Genomic DNA, 22,383 nt, shown 5'->3' with positions numbered 1-22,383 from the left:
GACTGATTCTAATGAATGGGAGTGGAGTTCTTTTTCTTCCAGCTCCTATGCCCTTGACAATATCTTCATTGACCCTGATAACTTGCCTATGGAGGATAAACATGAAATAACTCCTCTTCCTGAAACCTATCCTCATGCTTGGATCGAGTCATTTTGGGATCCCAGCTCCGAATCCGACACAAGCAGTTCGGATAGTGACACCACAGACATTCACATTTTTACCATATCAGCCCTCTCTATCCTTACAATCGATGATGACATGCCCCTCATATATCCCCAACTTATCCAATATGACCAACAAGAATCGCTCACGTTGGACTGTTTTCAGAATGATGAAGCAATTGCAGAGTTCCTGGGACTACGGGAAGGTATACCACAAGGCGACCATAAGGCAAGCTTTGCTATTGACCTAGATTCAACGGCATATTTTGGGGAGTCAACTCCCTCTTCCAGTAATGAAAAAGAAAAAGAAAAAGAAAAAGAAAAAAATCAAAAGAATAGATCTTTGAGTGAAAACCGTAAGGTGCTCTCTGATCATACAAAAGTAAAAATAAAAGATGTACCTGCGGGTGAAAACCTTTCTGAGGCGCCCAAAGGTGGAAGAGTGGACGTACCCCTATCAATTCAGGACAAATCCACATTGCTGGTAGAGATGACCAAGGAAATCAATTTGGGTACACCTGATAACCCTAAGGTCATTCACTTTGTGGCCTCCTTGTCAAAACAAGAGAAGATTGATTTTATTAATTTCTTTCTGGAGAAGAAGATTAGCTTTGCGTGGTCTTATGCAGATATGCCTGGCCTCGATCCAGAGTTAGTCATTCATCATTTGCCACTAAAACCAGGTGCTAAACCCATCAAACAAAAACTTAGAAAGATGCATCCTCAGGTGGCTCTTTTGGTCAAAGTGGAATTGAAAAAATTGCTAGATGTGGGCTTCATTAGACCCATTGATTACGCAGATTGGATTTCAAATCTAGTACCAGTTAGCAAAGTAACTGGGGGCATCCGCATCTGCACTGATTTTAGGGACCTGAATAAAGCATGCCCTAAGGATGATTTTCCATTGCCAAACATAGACATCATAGTGGACATGACGGCTGGTTATGAAATGCTTTCACTAATGGATGGTTTCTCTGGCTACAATCAAATCTGTATTGCACCTGAAGATCAGCATAAGACAACATTCACCTATGCTTGGGGCACTTATTGCTGGAATGTGATGCCCTTCGGTCTCAAAAATGCCGGTGCAACCTATCAAAGAGCAATGACGACAATTTTTCATGATTTCATGCACACTTTGATGGAGGATTATGTTGATGACTTGTTGTGCAAATCTGTCACTAGAGATAGTCATATAGCCATCTTGGGCCCAATCTTTGACAGAATGGAGACCTACAAACTCAGGCTCAATCCAAAAAAGTGTGTCTTTGGTGTTACAGCTGGAAAATTGCTTGGATATATTGTTTCCCACCGAGGCATTAAGGTCGACCCCGCCAAGGTCAAAGCAATCATGGATATGCCTCCACCTTCCAACCTCCAACAATTAAGAAGTCTACAAGGAAAGCTCCAGTCAATTTGTCGCTTCATAGCTCAGTTGGCCGACAAATGTCATCCATTCCAACATCTATTGCACAAAGGTGTCGCTTTTAAATGGACTGAGCAATGCCAATCAGCCTTTCAAGCTCTTAAAGACTATTTGTTGTCGCCACCTATCCTAATGCCTCCTATCGAAGGCAAGCCATTCTTATTGTACATCTCTGCAACTGAAATAGCATTAGGAGTTCTTTTGGCTCAACAAGACGAGAATGGCAAAGAAAGAGCTATTTACTATATCAGTCGGACACTGGTAGGCTATGAGCTAAATTATTCCACTATTGAAAGGGCATGCTTAGCAGTGGTATTTGCAACACAAAAGCTCTGACATTATATGCTAAGCCATCAAACATTGCTGATTGCCAAAATTGATCCTTTAAAATATTTGCTCAGCCGAGCAGCTTTAACAGGTCGCCTAGCAAAATGGGTCATGATTCTCAGTGAATTTGACATTGAGTATATGGAGCGAAAGGCGATAAAAGGACAAGTCATAGCAGATCAACTGGCAGATGCTCCTATTTCAGACAATCATCCCATGTTGACTGATTTCCCAGATGAATCAGTCTTTGCTCTCACACCATCCAATGAATGGAAGTTATACTTTGATGGGTCCCACACCAAGTTCAGATCCAGCGCAGGCATTTTGTTTGTCACCCCTCAAGGTGATGCTATTCCAAAGTCGTACAGAATAACTTTCCAATGTACCAATAACATTGCAGAGTACGAAGCATTGGTTACAGGACTCCGAGTGGCAGTTCACTGGAACATCAAGCATTTGCAAGTCTATGGAGATTCTCAATTAGTCATCCGACAAGTCAATGATGACTACGAGACAAAGGATGAAAAGCTTATTCCTTATAAGCACATGGTAGACTTCTTCAAGACAAAATTCACAGCTATCCATTTCAGTCAAGTCCCAAGAATACAAAACAAGTCAGCAGATGCGATGGCTACGATTGCTTCCATGATAAATATGCCTCATAATATGGACAAGTGTGAATTCCTAGTTGAACAATTGCTAGTCCCCTCTTTTGACATTCCGACAGCTGATGTGATGTGCATTCTTGTTGGTCCCAATTCCCCTTGGTACAATGACATATATCAGTATTTGAAATCCCAGACCTTACCACCTAACTTTTCCGCTAACCAACGCCGAGCGTTTATTCGACAAACAGCCAAATATGTCATCATCGTCGACACCCTTTACCGCCGTTCTTTTGACCATACCCTCCTCAGGTGTTTGGATTCTGACGAAGCACAAACGGCTTTACACGAGGTTCACGATGGTATATGTGGGGGCCATTTCAATAGTCTTACCCTAGCCAAAAAGTTGATTCGTGTTGGGTATTACTAGCCCACTTTGGAAAAAGATGTTCATGAATTTGTTAAAAAGTGCTACAAGTGCAAGATTCATGGAGATTATATTCATGCACCAGCTCAAGAGCTTCATTCTGTTATATCTCCGTGGCCCTTTTCCCAGTGGGGATTGGATCTTATTGGCAAGATTCACCCAACATCTGCAAATGGACACAAGTTCATTATTACAGCTACAGAATATTTTACAAAATGGATTGAAGCCATCCCCATGACCTATATCACTGGTGTCCAAATTTCAAAATTCTTGCTAAATTATATCATATGCAGATATGGGGTTCCCCTTGCCATAGTCACAGATAATGGTCGACCCTTCAAGAATAAAGATGTTAAAGAGCTTTGTGAAAAATTTCATATTCAACACCATTTTTCTAGCCCATACTATCCACAGGGTAACGGTCAAGCTGAAGCATCAAATAAAACCATTATCAAGATCCTAAAGAAAGTTGTCAATGACGCTGGTTGAGATTGGCACGTACAGTTAAATCCAGCACTGTGGGCCTATCGCACTTCTATCCGCACACCTACCGGCGCAACACCTTATTCCTTGGTGTATGGTGCGGAAGCCATTTTACCTTTGGAAGTCGAGATTCCTTCCTTGAGAGTTTCCTTGCAACACCTAATTGATGATGAGACACACAGAGTCTCTTGGCTGCATCAGCTTGAGATGTTAGATGAAAAACATCAGACAGCTCTGACACATTTGCAAGCATACCAAAACCGTCTCCGTCGCTCTTATAATAAGAAGGTCAAAGGGCGGCACTTCAAAGTGGGAGACCTGGTTTTAAAGGCAAATCCCAAGAATGCACAGTCTACTGATGTCATCAAGGGCAAGTTTTAACCTAATTGGGTTGGGCCTTTCATAGTAACTGCAGCCTATGGCTCGGGGGCATATCAGCTTGCGACTCCCGAAGGTGAACCTCTATCTGATCCTATTAATAGCATGCATCTTCGCAAGTACTGGGCATAGTTTGCTATCAGATTTTTCTTCAAATATGATCCTGAAAAAAAAAAATACAAAAAAATGAAAAAAGCAAAAAAAATACAAAAAAATGAAAAAAGCAAAAAAAATACAAAAAAATGAAAAAAGCAAAAAAATACAAAAAAATGAAAAAAGCAAAAAATACAAAAAAATGAAAAAAAGCAAAAAATACAAAAAAATGAAAAAAGAAAAAAAAGAAAAAAGAGAAAAGAAAAAAATGAATGATTCGCCCTCTAGTGAAAACCTGGCAAACAGGCGCTTTGGGCAAGTACCATGGTGAAAACCTGGCAATCAGGCGCCATGAGTAATGGGATTATTGCTTCGTCATCTATCATGACTTTTAGCCATGCTTTCTTTCGGCCAGTTATCATGCCTATCTTTGTCTTAACCCAATGTTTTATTCCAGGCCTGTTATTGGTCAACATCACTGTCTTGTTTACTCCCGTGTCTTGTACATCTGTTTTGGTCCTGGTTTATGTGTCTTTCAAGTGCGCATTGGGTGCTTTTCCCTCATCATGATCAATCACTGGAAGCGTTTAAATTGCATAATGTCCTGAAAAAATTCCTAAAAATTGAAAAATATCCTGAAAAAATTCCTAAAAATTGAAAAATGTCCTGAAATAAATCCATAAAAAATTGAAAAATGTCCTAAAATAAATCCATAAAAAATTGAAAAATGTCCTGAAATAAATCCATAAAAAATTGAAAAATGTCCTGAAATAATCCAAAAAAATCAAATAATGTCCTGAAATAAACCAAAAAATATTGAAAAATGTCCTGAAATAAATCCATAAAAAATTGAAAAATGTCCTGAAATAATCCAAAAAAATCAAATAATGTCCTGAAATAAACCAAAAAATATTGAAAAACGTCCTGAAATAATCCCTAAAAATCAAATAAAGTCCTGAAAAAAAAGAATGAACACAAAAAAATTGTAAAACTCCAAAAACCAAAAACATGCATTTTTGCAATAAAGTATTCCCTTTATGCATCGACAGCTCACTGAGTATACATCCAACGACTCGCAATCAAACACTATGCTTTAATGAAATCACGCATTACCGGATGAACTTTTTCAACTCAAACCAAGCATTCAAACTGATCCAAATTGTCTTATCAATCGAATATCCGCATTAAAAATCATTTGTCCTTGTCACATTATCATGGGTCTTATACAGGGTGTGGTATACTCGAAACCAGACTGTGTCCTGTCTTAGACGGGGTACCGCAATTTCCTGAAACTAGACAGCATGATCGTCCTATCAGCACGTTCAACTTTTGACAATAAAGATCAAGATGTTTGTTTGATTTGCTTGAATTTGTGAGTCTTATCTTCTTATTGATTTATCTTTGGCTTCCATCATGTTCCTATGTTGCTCGATGAGGTCACTGAGTGATTTAGAGTGACCGGGATGGCTCATGGTCTCTTTCTTTGATTGTGATTGTCGTTTGTCTATGTTGTGTCTGTCTTTCGCAAATCGGGTTGCATTTCAGCTCTGGCCTTCAATGCCATGATGCTACGCATCCATTTTGCTAAATAAAAATAAAGGTTCTCACCTACAAAGTGCATTACTGAAAGCAAATTTTTTTTTTTTGTCATCTTTCACTGTCCTCTATCTCATTTCTTACTAACATTTCTTCCATCCGGTCGGCTAGTCAGTTCGGTCTAGTGCTCCGATATCCAAGCACATATGCTGCATCTTGCATCCATTTGGTTAGTACATTTGCATTCCATCACATATTACATCAAGCATTTTTCATTTCATAAATACATCAAAAAAATACATAAAAATGCATCCATACATGTTCATAAACCAGTGCATAAGTCATCCATACATGCAAAAAACATAAGTCATAACATATTGCATCCATCATATCGATGCATATCATATCACATATCATAATAATGTCAGAGTACAAAATCGGACTCTCTGTCCTAAGTATGGCCCGCAGGCTGACTACAAAATGTCAAACTACATAATGTCCACTGTCTGTCATAAGGAGTACGTGCCTCTGTCACTGGGTGCTCCCTCTGTCCTCCTCATCCCCGCAAGGTCCCGTAAGCCCTAAAAATTCATGAAATTCAAAACATGGGTTTTTGAGATACATACCGCTGCTCCTGCATCATCCGGTCGTCTGAATGTGCGTACATGTTCTCCAAGGTGATCTGCCATGGGAATGTTCGCCATCTCTCTACAAGTGTCCTTGTCCAGAGCAACAAATCCTCCTCTTTAGCTAGTGCAAATGAGAAATTTTCACCCTCTTGGTCTCATTTATAGCTTTTTGTCATTGCATAGATGGACGTGCATCCTCTCCATCTTGTGTTGGTCGCGGTCTTGTGCACCTTACATTGCTTGTCCTTCATGCATCCGATTTCTGATTTTCAGTCCGTTCGATCCTATCATTTTTTTTTATCGATCAATTGGCCTCTTTTCCACATGTTTCCGGCCAATTCCTCGAGGGGGCATGCATATGTCATTATTATTGTCTGGGGCATTTAGTTATTGTTCTTTGAAACAACGCTCAGAATCGCATTGTCTCAAAGAGGGGCAAAATGTAGACACCCAAAAATGGTCAACGCTTGCGAAGTCATACTTTAACAATTGCGCATTGCCTCATTTTAGGTTTTTGCGTCGCATTAACATTTCTCCTATGTCACGCACTTGGTCTTTATCATTTGCGAACATCGAGTCATTCTTCTACATTCTTCATTCATCTCGTCCTCGAATTTGGTCTTGTCGACAACATTATCCAATCATGATTTTGATTAATTTTACCCTGTTACATCAATGTGCCTATTAATTTGTCATCATTTTGGACATCGTCAATCCTAATTAGGGTTTTGTCCTCCTGTCAATCTTATCAATCGTATCATCAATCCTTCAATCTTGTCATTTTAACGATCGATTTGTCATCGATCGTTGTCATATTCAATCTTGTCATCTTGCGATCAATTTGTCATTGATCGTGGTCATTTGCAATGTTGTCATTTTGCGATCTATTTGTCATCGTTTCAATCTTGTCATTTTTCGATCAATTTGTCATCGATCGTGGTCATTTCCAATTATGTCATCTTGCAATCTATTTTGTCAACCTTGTCATTTTGCGATCAATTTTGCTATCGATCATTGTCTGTCTCAATTATGTCAATTTGGATCAATTTGTCATTGTTCCTTGTCAATTGGCGCATCTATCAATCAAATCATTTTGTCGCATTGGTCATTTATCAATTCAGAATCATGACATTAATTATCTTTAATCAAGACCTAATTGTCATTTTCGCATTTCTAATTCGTCTTCTAGGGTTTTATGATTTAGTCATTTAACCTAATGTGTCATTTCTTCCTCTAGGATTAAATAATTTATTTATTTATCGTAGGTCTTCTTATTACAATTAAATCTTTATTTAATTGGCTAATTATTCCTCTTTGTGAATTGATTAATAAATGAAAAATTATTAATTAATTCACTAATTCCTAAATTCTAATTTCTATCAATTTCTAATTCCTAATTTGTCATCAATTTCAATTTCCTAATTTTTCAAATTTCTAATTCCTTTTCCCTCCTAATTCATCTCCTAATTCTATGGGAGTGGCATTTCAATTTGTCATGAAATTGTCATAATTGATAATCAATCAATTTGGCATGAAATGTGTCATAATTTGTCATCAATTCTCAATCAATCAAATTGTGCATGGAAAGTGTATAATTTGTCATAATTGACATATTGATTTGCAATTTCCATTTGAATTGCATCATGCCAATCTTGTCATTTATCCAATTTCTCTATAAATTGGATAATTTTCTTCAATCAATCCCTTTGAAACCTTCATGAATCCCGAATTTCTATCAAACTACCGAATTTTCATTTCTAGTACTCTTGAGCTTTTTGCTTTCAATTGTGTGAGCACTTGTAGGTGAGATCCACAAACCCATTGAAGAGGAAAGAACAACAATGGAGCCGCATGGAAGAAGCATCCGAATTGTTATATGGTTTGCATGATATTTTCTTTTAAATGCTTTGTTTTTGTGCCTCTATTGAATGTGCTTTGGAATTAGGTTCATTTCAATGAGAGTTCTTATGATTGAGCTATCATGTCTTGTGTTTTGATTGATTCACTTGTCTTTGATGATTCCTAATTTCTACGCTACAAATTCCATGCATTTGTGATAAAAATAGATAATTCTTTTATTTATTCAAGAAAAGAGTCTTTTTAATGCAACTGAACTTCTTTTTCTGAAAAGCTTTGAATTCTAATTTCAGAGAATAATCAATAATTCAATTAATTGCTTTTCTGATTTCAAGTTCTAAATTTAGAAAAAGAAATAATATCTCAAGTTTGATTTCTCTCTCAATTCAATTCTTTTATTTTATTTTCAATTCAACTCTTGCTTTGTAATTAATTTCTTTTACATGATTAAATGACAAATTTATTAATTAATTAAATATGCAAGGATATTTAATAAATTAAAATAGGATAATTGATCAAAATGATATTCTTGGAAATGATTAAATTAATTAAATAAATATTTAATTAATATTGAGTAATTGATTTGCCATGTGATATTTGATGATTAAAGAATTAATAATGTGCCCAAGGTTGATTTAATTGCCTTTGGTTAGGACCTTGGTGATGTTGTTGAGATTAGTGGCCCATGGTTTAGATGACCATTTTTAGGGTATTACAACTACAACCAATATTTGAGAAGAAGTTTCTTGTCCCTATATAGCATTGGTTACAATAGGTTGGGTGGAAGTGAAAATACTAGATGTAATATCTATGGTTGACACATTTGGTAAGGGTCCAGTTTCTTACATGAACTTGTCAAAATCATCAAGCATTGTAGTAGACACTTTAGATAGATTTGAAAAAGAAGAAAACATAAATTTTCAATATTGTCTTGTAGAGTGTCTAGAGAAAACTCATTAATGGTAGAGGAAGGGATATTATAGATAACCACATTGAGATCAATTGAAGTATATGAAATAGTGGACCCAAAAGGCATAGACCTAGAGGTAGAAACTTGTGGAGGTGTAGTAGTTGGAATATGATTTGATACCTGGGGAATGGACTCATGTGTCTCTTCATGTTGAAAATCTCTAGGAGGGTGGCAATATTTACTCATCATACTCCTCTTCTTGTTCCTAATACAGTAGATCTCTTCCTCTAGTTGCTCTTCATCAATAGGTTCATTTTCATACTCTCCTTATTCTTCTAGCTCTTTTTCCTGTTGAACACCTTGAGTCAAGGACTCACCTTGACCCTTACCTTTACCTTTTCCCACAGTAAACTTATACTTGGGAGGCCTTTGCGAAGAAACAGGGTCTTGTCTATTATCTATTATGAGTTCTAATGTCTTTCTAATAGGTCCAACAACATCATCCTCTAATCCAATGGTGAAAGGTTTTAAGTGGATCCTTTTTTGTGTCAGCCAGATGTTTGTATTATCAAGGATATTTTAAAACCCATCTCTTATTAAAGTCACTTCCTTTTGAGACCATTTAATGAGAAGAAGTGGTTTGTCAGTGATATTCTTTCTTTCATATATAAGATCCAAAATATCCCCATCATCTTTTAGGCCTTCAAGAATATCTGCTAGATTTAGGTTCTCTCTCTGCTCCAAGGTAAGGTGACAATAATCCAATCTTCTAATATCTTCCTTTATCTTGCAATCAATCCACATGTCTTCTATGCGATGTACATGAGTATATATTTTCTTCAATCTCATTTCCACTCCTCTATAATCAAAGTCTTTTGAATATAACATAAAAACATATCAAGTAGCACATCATGAGGGAAGCAAATTACAAACAAGCAAACCCACAAAAGAGAATCCATGACATGAATGAAGCAAGTCAAGTGAATAATCTACCTCCCAATCTTCCTTAACATCATCTAGGGATGGTAGAAAAGATGCAAGAGGAGCCACATCAAGCATGATGGATGGAGCTACTACAATTTCCAAACAAGGGCCATGCTCTAATTGTGAATTACTTTGTTTGTCACTAGGAGTTAGGGTTAATGCTTTTGAAAAATATGAAGATAACTCATGATTAATCTCAACAAGCGCATACATATCATTAGAGTTAATATTGCTAGCATGAAGAACATTATTATCATCATCCATGTCATCATCTAAATTAATAAAATAGGAGCTTTAACATGAAAAGAAGTTGAACCATCATTTTTCTTGAGAATTTTTAATTTAGGTGATTTGAGTTGAACTTCCCCCCTAGGGTTAGGTTGAGGATGGAAAAATGGGACCAATTTAACATTTGGTGTCTTTAAGGAGGAAATGGTTTGGGAAGAAAGCTTGCAAGCCTTGTCATGATGTCTTTGTCAACATTTTCTCACATAAAGATTCCTTTTACTTTTAGTTGAGATTTGTGAAGGTTGAGGATCAATTGACATAGGCTTCTTTTCTTCCCCTACAGGTGGGGGGGAATGGAAGAAATCCCAATAGGTTGAGAGATATATGGTGCCAAACTCTTTCCTTTGTAGGATGTAGGTGGTGGGACTGTGACATATATAGGAGGAATAATATTAGGTTCATTGTGAGGAGGAATATCCATGGGTGTAGGGTCTCTAGGTTTACTCAAGGCCATTATCGTCTCATTTTTCCATTTTTGATAATATAAGAAAAGGATGTCATTTCAAGGGTTTAAGTGCTCAGGTTGTTTAGGCCAAAACTAATCAAGAGTGAAATTTCCATGCTTCATTGTGGGTTGGTAAAAGGCTATGTTTAATCATTATAATAGTACCATTATGAGGGAATTTAAAACATTTTTAAATTATAGGAGTAGCTTTCATGGAAGAGAGCCAAGAATGTCTTAATTTCACACAAAATTCATCTAATGTAGGAATAATAGCAAAGGTGACATCTAAACACTTAGTACCAACTTCAATGAGAAGTATAATAGAACCAATAGTAGGACAAGAAAAACTATCATACACCTTAACCATAACATTAGATTTATCATAATTTACTTGATGCAATTGTTGACCAAAAATATGTTCTTCAATAATCACGTTCACCATACGTACGACATCAATGAGCAGCCCTTGTGATAGTTTGTCTTTGATCTTTACAATAATGTGTAATGGGCCATTAGGTCCAATAATAGTTTCACTAGGCTCAATTGTAATGCACAAGTCTTTTTTAGGTTGAGGTTTGTCAATGAGGTTCACAACATTATTAGATTGTATATGAAGGTCATTAGGAGAAAAATAAAGTGACTTAGAGTTAACAATATTAGTAGAATAAGAAGACAACAAATAGGTGGAGATTTGGAGGTTTTGGTCAAGAGGAGTTTTAAACTTATTCCCTTTGTTATTCACACCAATTATGGATATAGTATTTCTTTCAATTATAAATTATTCTATCTTTTTTCTCAACTGGTAATATTTCTTAGTATCATTACCAAGTTGATGGTGATATTGACAAAAAGTTGTAGGATGATGGGAATATGGTAATGGTTTAGAATGGTCAATTGCCTTGATGGGAGGAATTTGCAACACATTATCATTCATCAACCTCAACATTATATTATGAAAATACTCAGAAATAGGAGTTAATTATTTTTTAAAGTATTTGGATAAAGGGGCCACACTTAATGTTGTGGCTACCACGTGAGTGTTGATGTTATCATTTATCTTGATGAAACCTTTGTTGGGTTTTAACTTCATAAATGATTATTGAGCACTCTAATGTTTATCATTTCGATCCATTGAAGAGAATGATTCAAATTGAATCACTTGAAGCTAATAATTATAAAGAACTACACACAATTGCATAAAAGAAGTAAAATTAGAAAATAGAAGCATTTCTCTAATATCCTTTTGTAAATTAGTAATTAAAATTCTTTGAACATCATGAATAAGCACTTTATAACCAATTTTTGAATGCAAATGTTTATATCTACTAATAAAATCAGTCACTTTCTGTAACTTCTTTCTTACAATGGATCAAATTAGTTATAGTAATCTTAGGACCAATGTTATATTGAAATTTTTGAATGAAAGCATTAGCCAATTGTTGAAAAGAAGTAATAGAATAAGGAGAGAAATAACAATACCATTTCAATACTTTATCTCTAAAGCTTCAAGTAAATAATTATGCCATAAGCCTTTGATCATAAGAGAAATCACTATACAATTTGAAAAATTTTCACGTGAGTCAAGGGGTCATGTGTTCCATTGTATAACTCCAATTAAGGAAATTCTATATGTTTAAGAGGAACTACATGAACAATTCTACAAATAATGGGATCGCTACATCAAATGTGGGAACATTGAATTTGGATTGAGTTATAGAACCCAATTGGTGTTGTAAGGATGTAACAGTTGGAGCTAGGCTATTGATAGTTTCTTCAATGGAGGAATGAGAATTGGACATATTGGATTGAGATGGAGTGAAATTGTTGTAAATAGGTCGAGGTTGAGAATAAGGAAGGGGATTATTATGTTATCTTGTTATGGGAGATGGTCGTGAAACAAATGGAAGACTCACAAAAGGAGGTATGTAAGAATATTGATTAATAGGATTGTTCTCATGACTAATATGTGTAAGATTAACATTTTGTGTGGAAGTAGCCATGATAGAAGATGTAAATGTAGGCACACTAGTTAAGGATGTAGGCATATGAATAATGTTTAACTTGGCTAGTAGGTTGAAAATAACCAAGGAGTTTGGCAAAACTTTTAATTGGCATAATATTAGTATCAACAATATGAGCAAGGCCGCACAAAAAATCCACACCTATCTTATAACTTTTCACCATTATTTTCAATCCTTCAATCAAGGGGATTGCCTCACTATCTAGGTATTGTTGACCCATCAATTACTGAAGATTTTCGAACTCATTATAAATGTTTTCCAATTGGTCAATAGTAACCCTAGTTACTAATTCATCCTCATCATGTGAGGTGAATGGGGATATGTGATATCATTTGTGGGATTAGATAAAGAACCAACATTCACATGGAATAGGTTAGTCAACTGAGGATCCTTATCCTTAGTGTTTAAACCTTGGGAAGCCCTAAGTTTATAACTTCTTCTCATTTGAATATTGTATGTAAGACTAAGGGTAACAAAAATAATGCACAAAGGAGGAAAATTGAAGGTAAAGATTGGAAACTATGATTAAACAATGCAATTCGTTTGTAAATTGATTGATTAACCAATGAATTAAATAATGTGAATTATGATTTTGAATATTATATGCATATAAATACAAATGTAATATGTCATAAAAATTAGATATAAAAATATTATTGAAAAATTATGCAACCCACAAGTCAATTTTAGAACAATAAATTAAGGTTTTTATGAATTTAACCTATGAATTTATGTTATTCAATTGCATAAATGATTTATGAGTGAAAATATGAATGTTAAAGTACATACAAATCATATCTAAGACAATAAATAAAAAATAAGCATCGAAGAAGTTGGGATCAACCAAATGTGATGGTGAAAAAATTAGGGTTTCACCAATTAAGATAATAAAACCACTAATCTTACCTAGTGACCAAAAAATTAAAAGAGGGGGGGGGGGGGGGAATTCAATAGATCTAGCAAAAATCTAATTAGGAAAAGGGCTAAAACAAATTAAATTTACCAATTTTTTGTCTCCCCCTTTTGAGTTGAAATTTGGATGTAAATTGTGAAGTTAGGGTAAAACGATGGATATTTGAAGTGAAACAGTAACAACATGCTACTATAGATATCAGATAGAGCCATAGATAGGGATTTGAGAAAAAGATTAAGATCAATAACCATTCTTGAAATTTTGGGTTGAATTATCAAGATTGGGATGCTAGGTCGGCTTGGTCTTATAACTCCGAATAGGTAAGTGTACTATTTTTTGGATTAGGGAGATGCATTAGATTCACTGTTGGAATCTTAGGCAAAATTTATGAGACCAAGATGCTAGGTTGCCCTCGTCCTCCACGTTTCAGTCCATGAAAATCTAAACTTGTTCGTCATTGTCAACTCTACTGAAATCTTCAATTGTAGGTCCTAGATCAACTACCTTGATGAAGCTTGCTTGAATCCTCCTACAAGGGTTTAAGGATGTCTTATAAAATGTCTTCATGGAAGGTTGATCATGGATGCCATTTTGAATGCTTTAACTTGACTTCACTTCTTCTCCAATGCTTGATGATTTCTTACTCACTTGAATTGAATTTTTGTAGTGTTCCTCCTTGATTCATCTTTTGGATTATGCATTGATAGACTTATTAAGACTCTTTGACATTGTTTTGGCTGATACTTATGAGTCTATTGATATCTCAGATGCTTAGTGATGATGGTAGACATTTTATATGGATTTTTTTATATGATGTTCTATGTGGTTGTTGGCATATTCTAGATTATTGTGATGGGTGGATTTATAGTTGATGATTTATATGCACTTATTATCCATGGATGGACTATATTTCTTATGGGATTATGATGACTTCTAGATAGTACTAACCCCATTTCATGATTATATGGGATGAATTGATGGTATGATTATCGTGACTACCTTACTATTGTATTTGTGATAGAGACAATGCCAAATCACTCATTGTGAGCATGATATGACATTGTGATTCTCTCTCACTTGCCTAATCATTTATGATATTTGTTATTGTATATGTTGTTTCATGGATATTGGTGCTTGTAGGATTGTAGGTAGTAGACATCGACTCCACTTGATCTCACAGGTCTAAGCATGTCTTCATCCCAATGGCAAGTTGATTGGAGACTACCAATCCAATTTGTAACCTTGGTGGGCCCTCCTTCGGTAGAATACTACCTGGTCTTGCATTTGAACCTCGTCCTTATTACTTTTCCCCAAAAAAGTGTTATCAGAATAAATGGCTTGAATTTTTTCTCTATTCAATATATTATGCTTTTCTGATGATAAGGAAAGTAATCCCACATTTCCCCTATTGTGCTAGTTATTGTTGTAAGATCTTGCCCTCAATTGCTTTAATATTGAGACTAAGCTCAATTTAGAGGGTAGGGCCATTGCCTGAAATTTGAAGTTAAACTTTTTGATCCCTATGCTTCTATGATATCTATCCCACTGATGTCTCATTTTAGAGCAACTGAAAAACAACTTGTTGAGTTGGAAAGAGTGTTTCCTTGTGATCTTTTAATTTGGAAGTTACTACTGAAATCTCACCTGCCCATAATAACACTTCCTGAGAACACTTTCCCTCATTGGCCGAGGCTCTAAAAAGGATCTCAAGCCCCTCCTTTGGGAGAGGATTCTCAGATTGGAGAGATATGGGCTGAAGTTTACACTGAAGTGGGGGAACAATATATGGATGAACTTTACATTGATAGGCTTCAGAGGATTGGTCCTCACAAACCACATTGATTTGGCAATCCACCCCCATACACTCAGATGTCAAATGTCCTAAGAACTCCAAGTGAGCATTGATTGTTTCTGGATCATCCAAGTGAATTTGTTGCGGGATCATCCAAGTGAATTTGTTGCGAACATCTTTCAAAGGAAGAAGAGATAAGGATCTCTTTGGCCAAAGGTTTTGATAGGTCAAAGAGGAGGCAAACCCTAATAGGGAGTTGTGGTTTCTCAAATGGGATAAGATCATGTCTAATGAAGATTCCCAATCTATTTGCCAAAATCTCTATCAGGTCTAGATCCCTATATTCAAGAGGGAGGTCTGAGAGATAAATCCAGATTGGAGCAAATTTTATGATGGCACTTTTAGGATCAAAGTTCAGATACCACAACATAGTGAATAAATTGAACCCTTTGAAACACCATCCTTTGTTTTTATGAACTAAATCTCTGGCAGATTTTGAGTGACATGTAGCAATAAAAAAATTTGAGACCTGGTTACAATAAAATATTTGATCTAAACCTGGCCAAAGTTTCTGGGCCCATGCATTTAAAAGCTCAGAATTGGGGGAAAAGGACCTAAACTTACCGATCAATGCATACTTCCTCAATGTCTGGATTTGAAGCTCTAACATAGCATCTGGAAAGGATATCTTGAGGCACTCTTCCATCTCTTTCTCTTCCGAGTGAGAGATCTCGGTTTTGTCTATTTCCACTTCCCTTGAAGGCTTTTTAAGCTGCCATTGTCTCTTTGAAGGGCAATGAAGATAGTTGCCCTGATAACCCTTGAGTTGCAGTATGTGCCTGATGTGAGGAAAATTTCTCTTTGTCTACTTATGGTCAAATAATTTAGGTATATAGTGAGGACCCAAGGGGGTGTCATTGGGGGATGAAATAACTGATCCTGAGGAAGAGGTTCTATAAGCTAAAATGTCCTTTCGGACATTATGCGATCCAATTGGGATATTGTTAGGGAAAGTTAGGCAGTCTCATGCGATCCAATATGGATATTATTTAGAAAGGTTAAGCAATGCTCCCTAGGGAGTTTTTGCTCTACATAAAACTTCCCGAGATACTCCTGCTGCCTAGTTTGGAAGTCTCCCGAATCAGGAGAGCAATAACTACCAGGCCTATCTGCCAAACAAATATCGAAGATAGATTGCTTGCCTTTTGATTGTCATGGGAGGGAGGATGAAAAAAAGCTTTGTTTCTCATGTCGAATCTTGGATTGACCATTCTTATGGTTTCTGCCCCAACTCCTCCTATCAGTATTGGGATATCCTATCTTTTGCCCTAAACTGTAGAACGACTGATAATGAAAGCTTCTGCGGAAACCTGTTCTGTAGAATGGTTGACGATCTTCCTTTGCCCTCCATTGGTTATTTTTTGAAAAGGAAATTCTCGCTCGATTGAAAGGTGGAACAGATTGATCAAGAGGTGGAACTCGAGTGAGCTCACATGCTGATTGATAGTTGAACTGCTAATTTGGAGCTGGAATAGAATAGATTGAATAGATTAAATGAGTTGACTAATTGAGAAAAAGCAGATTGAAAGATGAAAAAGAATGATTGGAGGATAATTGATTGATGACAAAGAAAGCTTTATTTTTAAAAAGCTAACTAGAAGATAGAAAAAGAATGATTGGAGAGAATTAAAGAAATGATGTAATTAATCAATTAATTGAAAAGATCAATTAAAATAGATGGAATAGTTAACTGATTGAAAGTTGATTGAGAGATTTATTTAGAAAAAGCTAACTAAAAGATATAAATAGGAATTGAAAAGATAATGATTTAATTAATTGATTGATTGAATTAATTAATTTAGCATGTGCTTGCATTTTGACTTTGATTTTCAATTTAATCTTTGCATGAGATTTTAATTCAAATATTGAATTAATTTTAAATTCAATTTTGTTATTTGAATATATTTAGAACTTGACTTTGATTTTCAATTTGATTTTTGAAATCATGCACATGTATTTGAAATTAGAAGAAATTGGAAGAATTTGAATTTAAATGAATTTTGAAGAAATTAGACGAATTATGAAATTAAATGAAATTAGAATTTGGGGATTTAGAATTAGAATTAGAATAATTAATTAGTTAATTAAATAATTTAAAGAAACTATTTAATTATTTAGAAATTGAATTTAATTAAATAATAAAGATTATTTAAATTAAAGGATTAAAATCACAATTAATTAAATAATAAATATTTAATTAATATTTAGAAAAAGGTTGAATGATTAATTGATTAACTGAATAGAGATAGAAATTGAAAATAAAATTTATTTAAATAATGTACATGTATATATATACATACATATATATAATGTACATGTATATATATACATATATGTGTGTGTGTGTGTACATGTACATATATATACATGTACATATATGTACATATATACTTGTACATGTGTTTGTGTGTGTATATATGTGTATATACATATATATGTAGATATGTATATATACGTATATATACATATATGTATGTATGTGTATACATATATACACATATATGTATACATATATACACATATATGTATATATGTATATATGTATATATATATATGCATATATATGTATATATATATGCATATATATGTATATATGTATATATATATATGCATATATGTATACACACACACACACACACACACACACACACACACACACACACACATATATATACATATATGTACATATATATATGTATGTATATATATAAGGGGATATTGTGTCAAAGAGGAATATTTAGTGAGTGCCATGTCAATGTTGTGCTCTTTGATCCTCATGCTAATAGAACAACCCATTTTGCCAATGTATGGTATGCCACGAGTAAGTGACTTTGTAAATTCTAACGTAATGGAGGTGGCAAAGGGGGCCTTCGGGGGAGGGGGATGTGGTGCTCATGTGTATGAATGGACTTCAAGGTGCAATAGAGGCTCTTTTTTGAAGAATCTTAAAAAAATTGTAGGAGAGGAATTTGATATGAGGGAGGCGATTTAGAGGTCTATGGGCAAAGACTTTTTGGATTTAAAGATAAATTTAGATCTAGGTTTCTTGATTGCCTTTAGAATACACACTCTAATTCTTGATGATATATTGTGGAGTTTAATCCAAAATGTAGAGGAAAAAACTCGCATAGTCAAAACCAAAAATAATGCAAAACAAAAAAATTTATAACCATGCATCTTTTATTGTTATTCATTTTTCACAATTTTAAACAATTACATAGAAATAAACTAATTTTAATTAAATTCATGAAAAAATTAACATAAAAATCATACTCTTATTTCACTTTTCCTTTACTCGAGTAAGGATAAAGGGCCTAAGTTAGTGTGTAGTCATTTTTGTTGGAAACTTGAGTTGTTGTGTTGTCATTGATGTCAACATGTCTCGTGATGTCATTAGTGTCACCATGTATTTCAGATAGCTATGTGTTGTAGACGGCTTAGAAAAGTATGTTCTAGTGTTTTTGAGTGGTTTGGTAATGATAGTGAGTAAGTATGAAGTGTTTCTGGAAGGTTAATGAAGTGGAAGGTTCATTATGTAGGAAACAATATCTATGCAGGAAAGAGTCTTTAATGTCTTAGTGGAAGAATGCTTTGCATTCCTCTGGTATGTGAATATTATGGAGTGTGGTTTTGGATATATTGTTCATGATCTGTGTATGTTGTACTGTCAAGTTTATAGGTCATCTATTACTCAAAAGGTAGAGTTAGTTGTTGTTGTTTCTGATAGTGGTGATCTGTCAGAACTAGTTCAGAGAACGCTTGGTAGTTCTCTGATTTACGGTTTTAACTGTTGTATCTTTGAGGACATGTTTGTTTGGTTTTTACAAAGCTCTAGTTTAGTTTTTTGGTGATTATTGGTTTGAAAGTGAAGTTATGGTGTTCTGAGTTCAATGTTGTCAGTTGGGTTGATTTCCAGTTGACTATGTTGATGCATCCTATTTGGGTCATACCTTTTTGGTCCAAATATTCTTTGGTGGTTGTGTGGGAATGTTGATATGGGTCTCACCATGGCGTGTTTAGATCCACATTAAGTTTTGTGCATTGGAGAATGTTTTTGGGCTAATTGGTTGGCATGCTACATTATTCATCTACACATTTCATTTAGTATTGACCTTGGAGAATGTGTTAAGCATGTGCAGTTCATTGGAATCATTTTAAAAGGTTTTGTTACAATTTTTAAGGTTCCCTCTATCTTCTGGAGTGGACCGAAATGGATGTTGTAGGTATGGGTGGTCGAATTTATGTGATTTTGTTTATTCTATCTATGGCCAACCTAGTTTAGGGTTTCAATGAATTATCTTGTTTATATATAGGAGTGTGGATGTATGAGTTAATTATGGTATGAAGTTTAATTTATGTGAAGTGGATCTGAATGATACGCAAGTAGATATAGTATAGCAGAAGTGTGAAATTTAGTTGTGGAGAGCTTTGAGATAGAGTTTGATGTTAGATGTGTTTGCCATGATATTGGTTGCTTGACACATTGGTTCAAGGACAATTTCATGATCAAGAGATCTTGTTCATTTTAGTTCATTGATCCTTTGTACCTCCCAAAAGTGGATGTGTTCCTTTTAGCAATCAATGCATTCATTTATGTCTTTCCTTGAGATAGTGAGTCTCAGTATTGCAAGTCCTTTGTATCTTTCTCTAAGGTAGTGTGTCTTAGTCTTGCAAGTCCTCTTAGGGGAAGTGAGCTCATTGGCCTTTGGCATAAACATTGTAATCATTTATTCAAATTGTGAGTGTGATTCTCACCATGTTTTTTCCCCATTTAAGGTTTTTTGCATAAATTTGGTGTTCATGTGTATGATGTGCTTTGTGCTTTCATGATTCATAATTGCATTAATTAGTTAAGTGTGGTTTTAAGTTTAATATATCAAAAGTAATATGTTTTGAGGTCTATACTAATTCACCCCCCACCCCCTCTCAGTCTTGTGGCATGTTCAACAATTTTGTGTTTTTAGATGAATTAAATTCTTGCAAAACAAAGATTTTAAATCAAAGTAACTATTAAAATAAACAATGACAAATACAATGAATTGAAACTAATCTATGTTTTTTATATTTTTTCAATATGCAAATAATTGATAATGAAAACCTAAAATATACACTAGTGCAATTATTATTTTTATAATTCTTATTCTTAATTAATTACATGAGACTAAAATAGTGTTAACTGAATTTATGAACAAACTAGCATGAAAGTCAGTAATTCTTATTTCACTTTTCCTTTTCCTCAAACATAATTATGAAAAAATAACTTAAATTAATATGAAACTAGTAAGTAAATGTTTGTTCCTTTTGTCTTGTGGTTATTTGATTGATTTAGTAATCATTAAATGGTAATAGGTAGTTGCTTCTTGTTGATTTGTGTTGAGTTTAGTTGATTCTCAAGATAAATATATATTGCTATTGAAAATAAACATTTGTAAAAATGAATTTATCTAATGAAATGAAATAAATATTTTCAAAATTTCAAGGAATTATAGTAGTTTTGTAAATGTATAGAAGGGCGTGGAACTAATTATAGCTAATTTTAGCTATTATACTATAAAACTAATTAATTATTTTAATTAAAATGCTTAAAATAAATGAATCTCCATACCTAGAAATTGGCAATCCATGCTAGAGATTGATGATATTATGGTGATGATGTCCTTAGAATTATAACTTAATCTTCTCTTTATTTCCTCTCTATTTAGAGTCTTCCTTAGATGGTAGTGACAAAAGCAAAGCAGAGTAATGTCAAGGGTTTCAAAACAAAAGTATATTGTATGGTGAGGTTTGAAGCTTTTGGTGATTGAACAAAGAGTGTGAATGTTTATAGTAAAAATATATTATAGTGGCACCATATAGAAGTTACTGCTAACTTCAAAAGAAGTGTTACTTCTTTCCTTAACAATGACTAATATGGGTGCTCGCATTGAAAGAGTTGGGACTTGTAAGGAGGAAAGACGTTATCAATAACTGTAGACACCTAAAATTAATTAAATTAATATTTAATTAATTTAAACCTGTCAACATAATTAATTAATTTAATTGTGTTGTCATGATTCCTCTCAGAATCAATTAAATCTAATTTAATTAATCCTATCACTATTGTCCAATAATTAATTTATCAAATAAATTAATTATTCCCCTATTCTCCTAAAGTCATCTCAATAATCATTTCCTCTAAACACACTCAGTTAATTAATTCTAATCAATTAACCTAGTCATGTGATTCCTACAAATCACTTTTCCTAATCCCACTTATCCTAATTAATCCTTCTAGAATCTCTCATAATCATGCTTATCATTATTATCCAATTTTTAATTCTCACTCATGTCACATCAACATTGAGCCTCTCAAATAAATTCAAATTTCTTTGAATCCCTCAATGCATCCTTATTTTGAAATTTTTAATTCCTCAAGTTTGAAATTCAAATTTCTCCCCGCTTTTTTCCAAAAGAATTTTATATTCCTATTTATTTTCCCAAGGCACCCTTGATTCATGCCTTCTATCTAAAATCAATCTCAACCATTCATAATCAAATCAATCTTGGCCCTCCATTGGCCTCCTCCAATCTATAAATTGGAGCATATTATCCTCACAAATCATATCCACTTCTCATGCATTGTCATGCTGCTCTATTCTCCTCTCATCTTCTTCTAATTCAAATTCTCATCTATCTATCATAATCCAAATATCAATCCACCTACCTTGTTGAGCACAAGGAGAGAAATCCAAATTCACCCCATCTCTCTCTCCAACTCTCCATTAGTCAAACTTTGGAGCTAGCAAAGTTCATGGAGGCAAGGAGGACAAGGAAGAGCTACTTGCAATGGGAGCTTCATGAGTATTCTTTGTCTTGTTTTCATGATGTTCTTATTCAATCTTTCTTGATATCTCATTTAAATGATTTTTAGGTTTATTGAATATCAATCATGCACTAACCATTTTATTACGCGAGACAATAATAAAAATCTATATATTAATAATGTCAATTTTATAATTACTAAAAGGGAAAAGAAGTTTAATAAGCTAGACACAATCTAAGACCAAG

Source organism: Cryptomeria japonica, chromosome 1 (genome assembly GCF_030272615.1).
Source record: "Cryptomeria japonica chromosome 1, Sugi_1.0, whole genome shotgun sequence".
Taxonomy (NCBI): Eukaryota; Viridiplantae; Streptophyta; class Pinopsida; order Cupressales; family Cupressaceae; genus Cryptomeria; species Cryptomeria japonica.
This window is presented reverse-complemented; position numbering follows the sequence as displayed.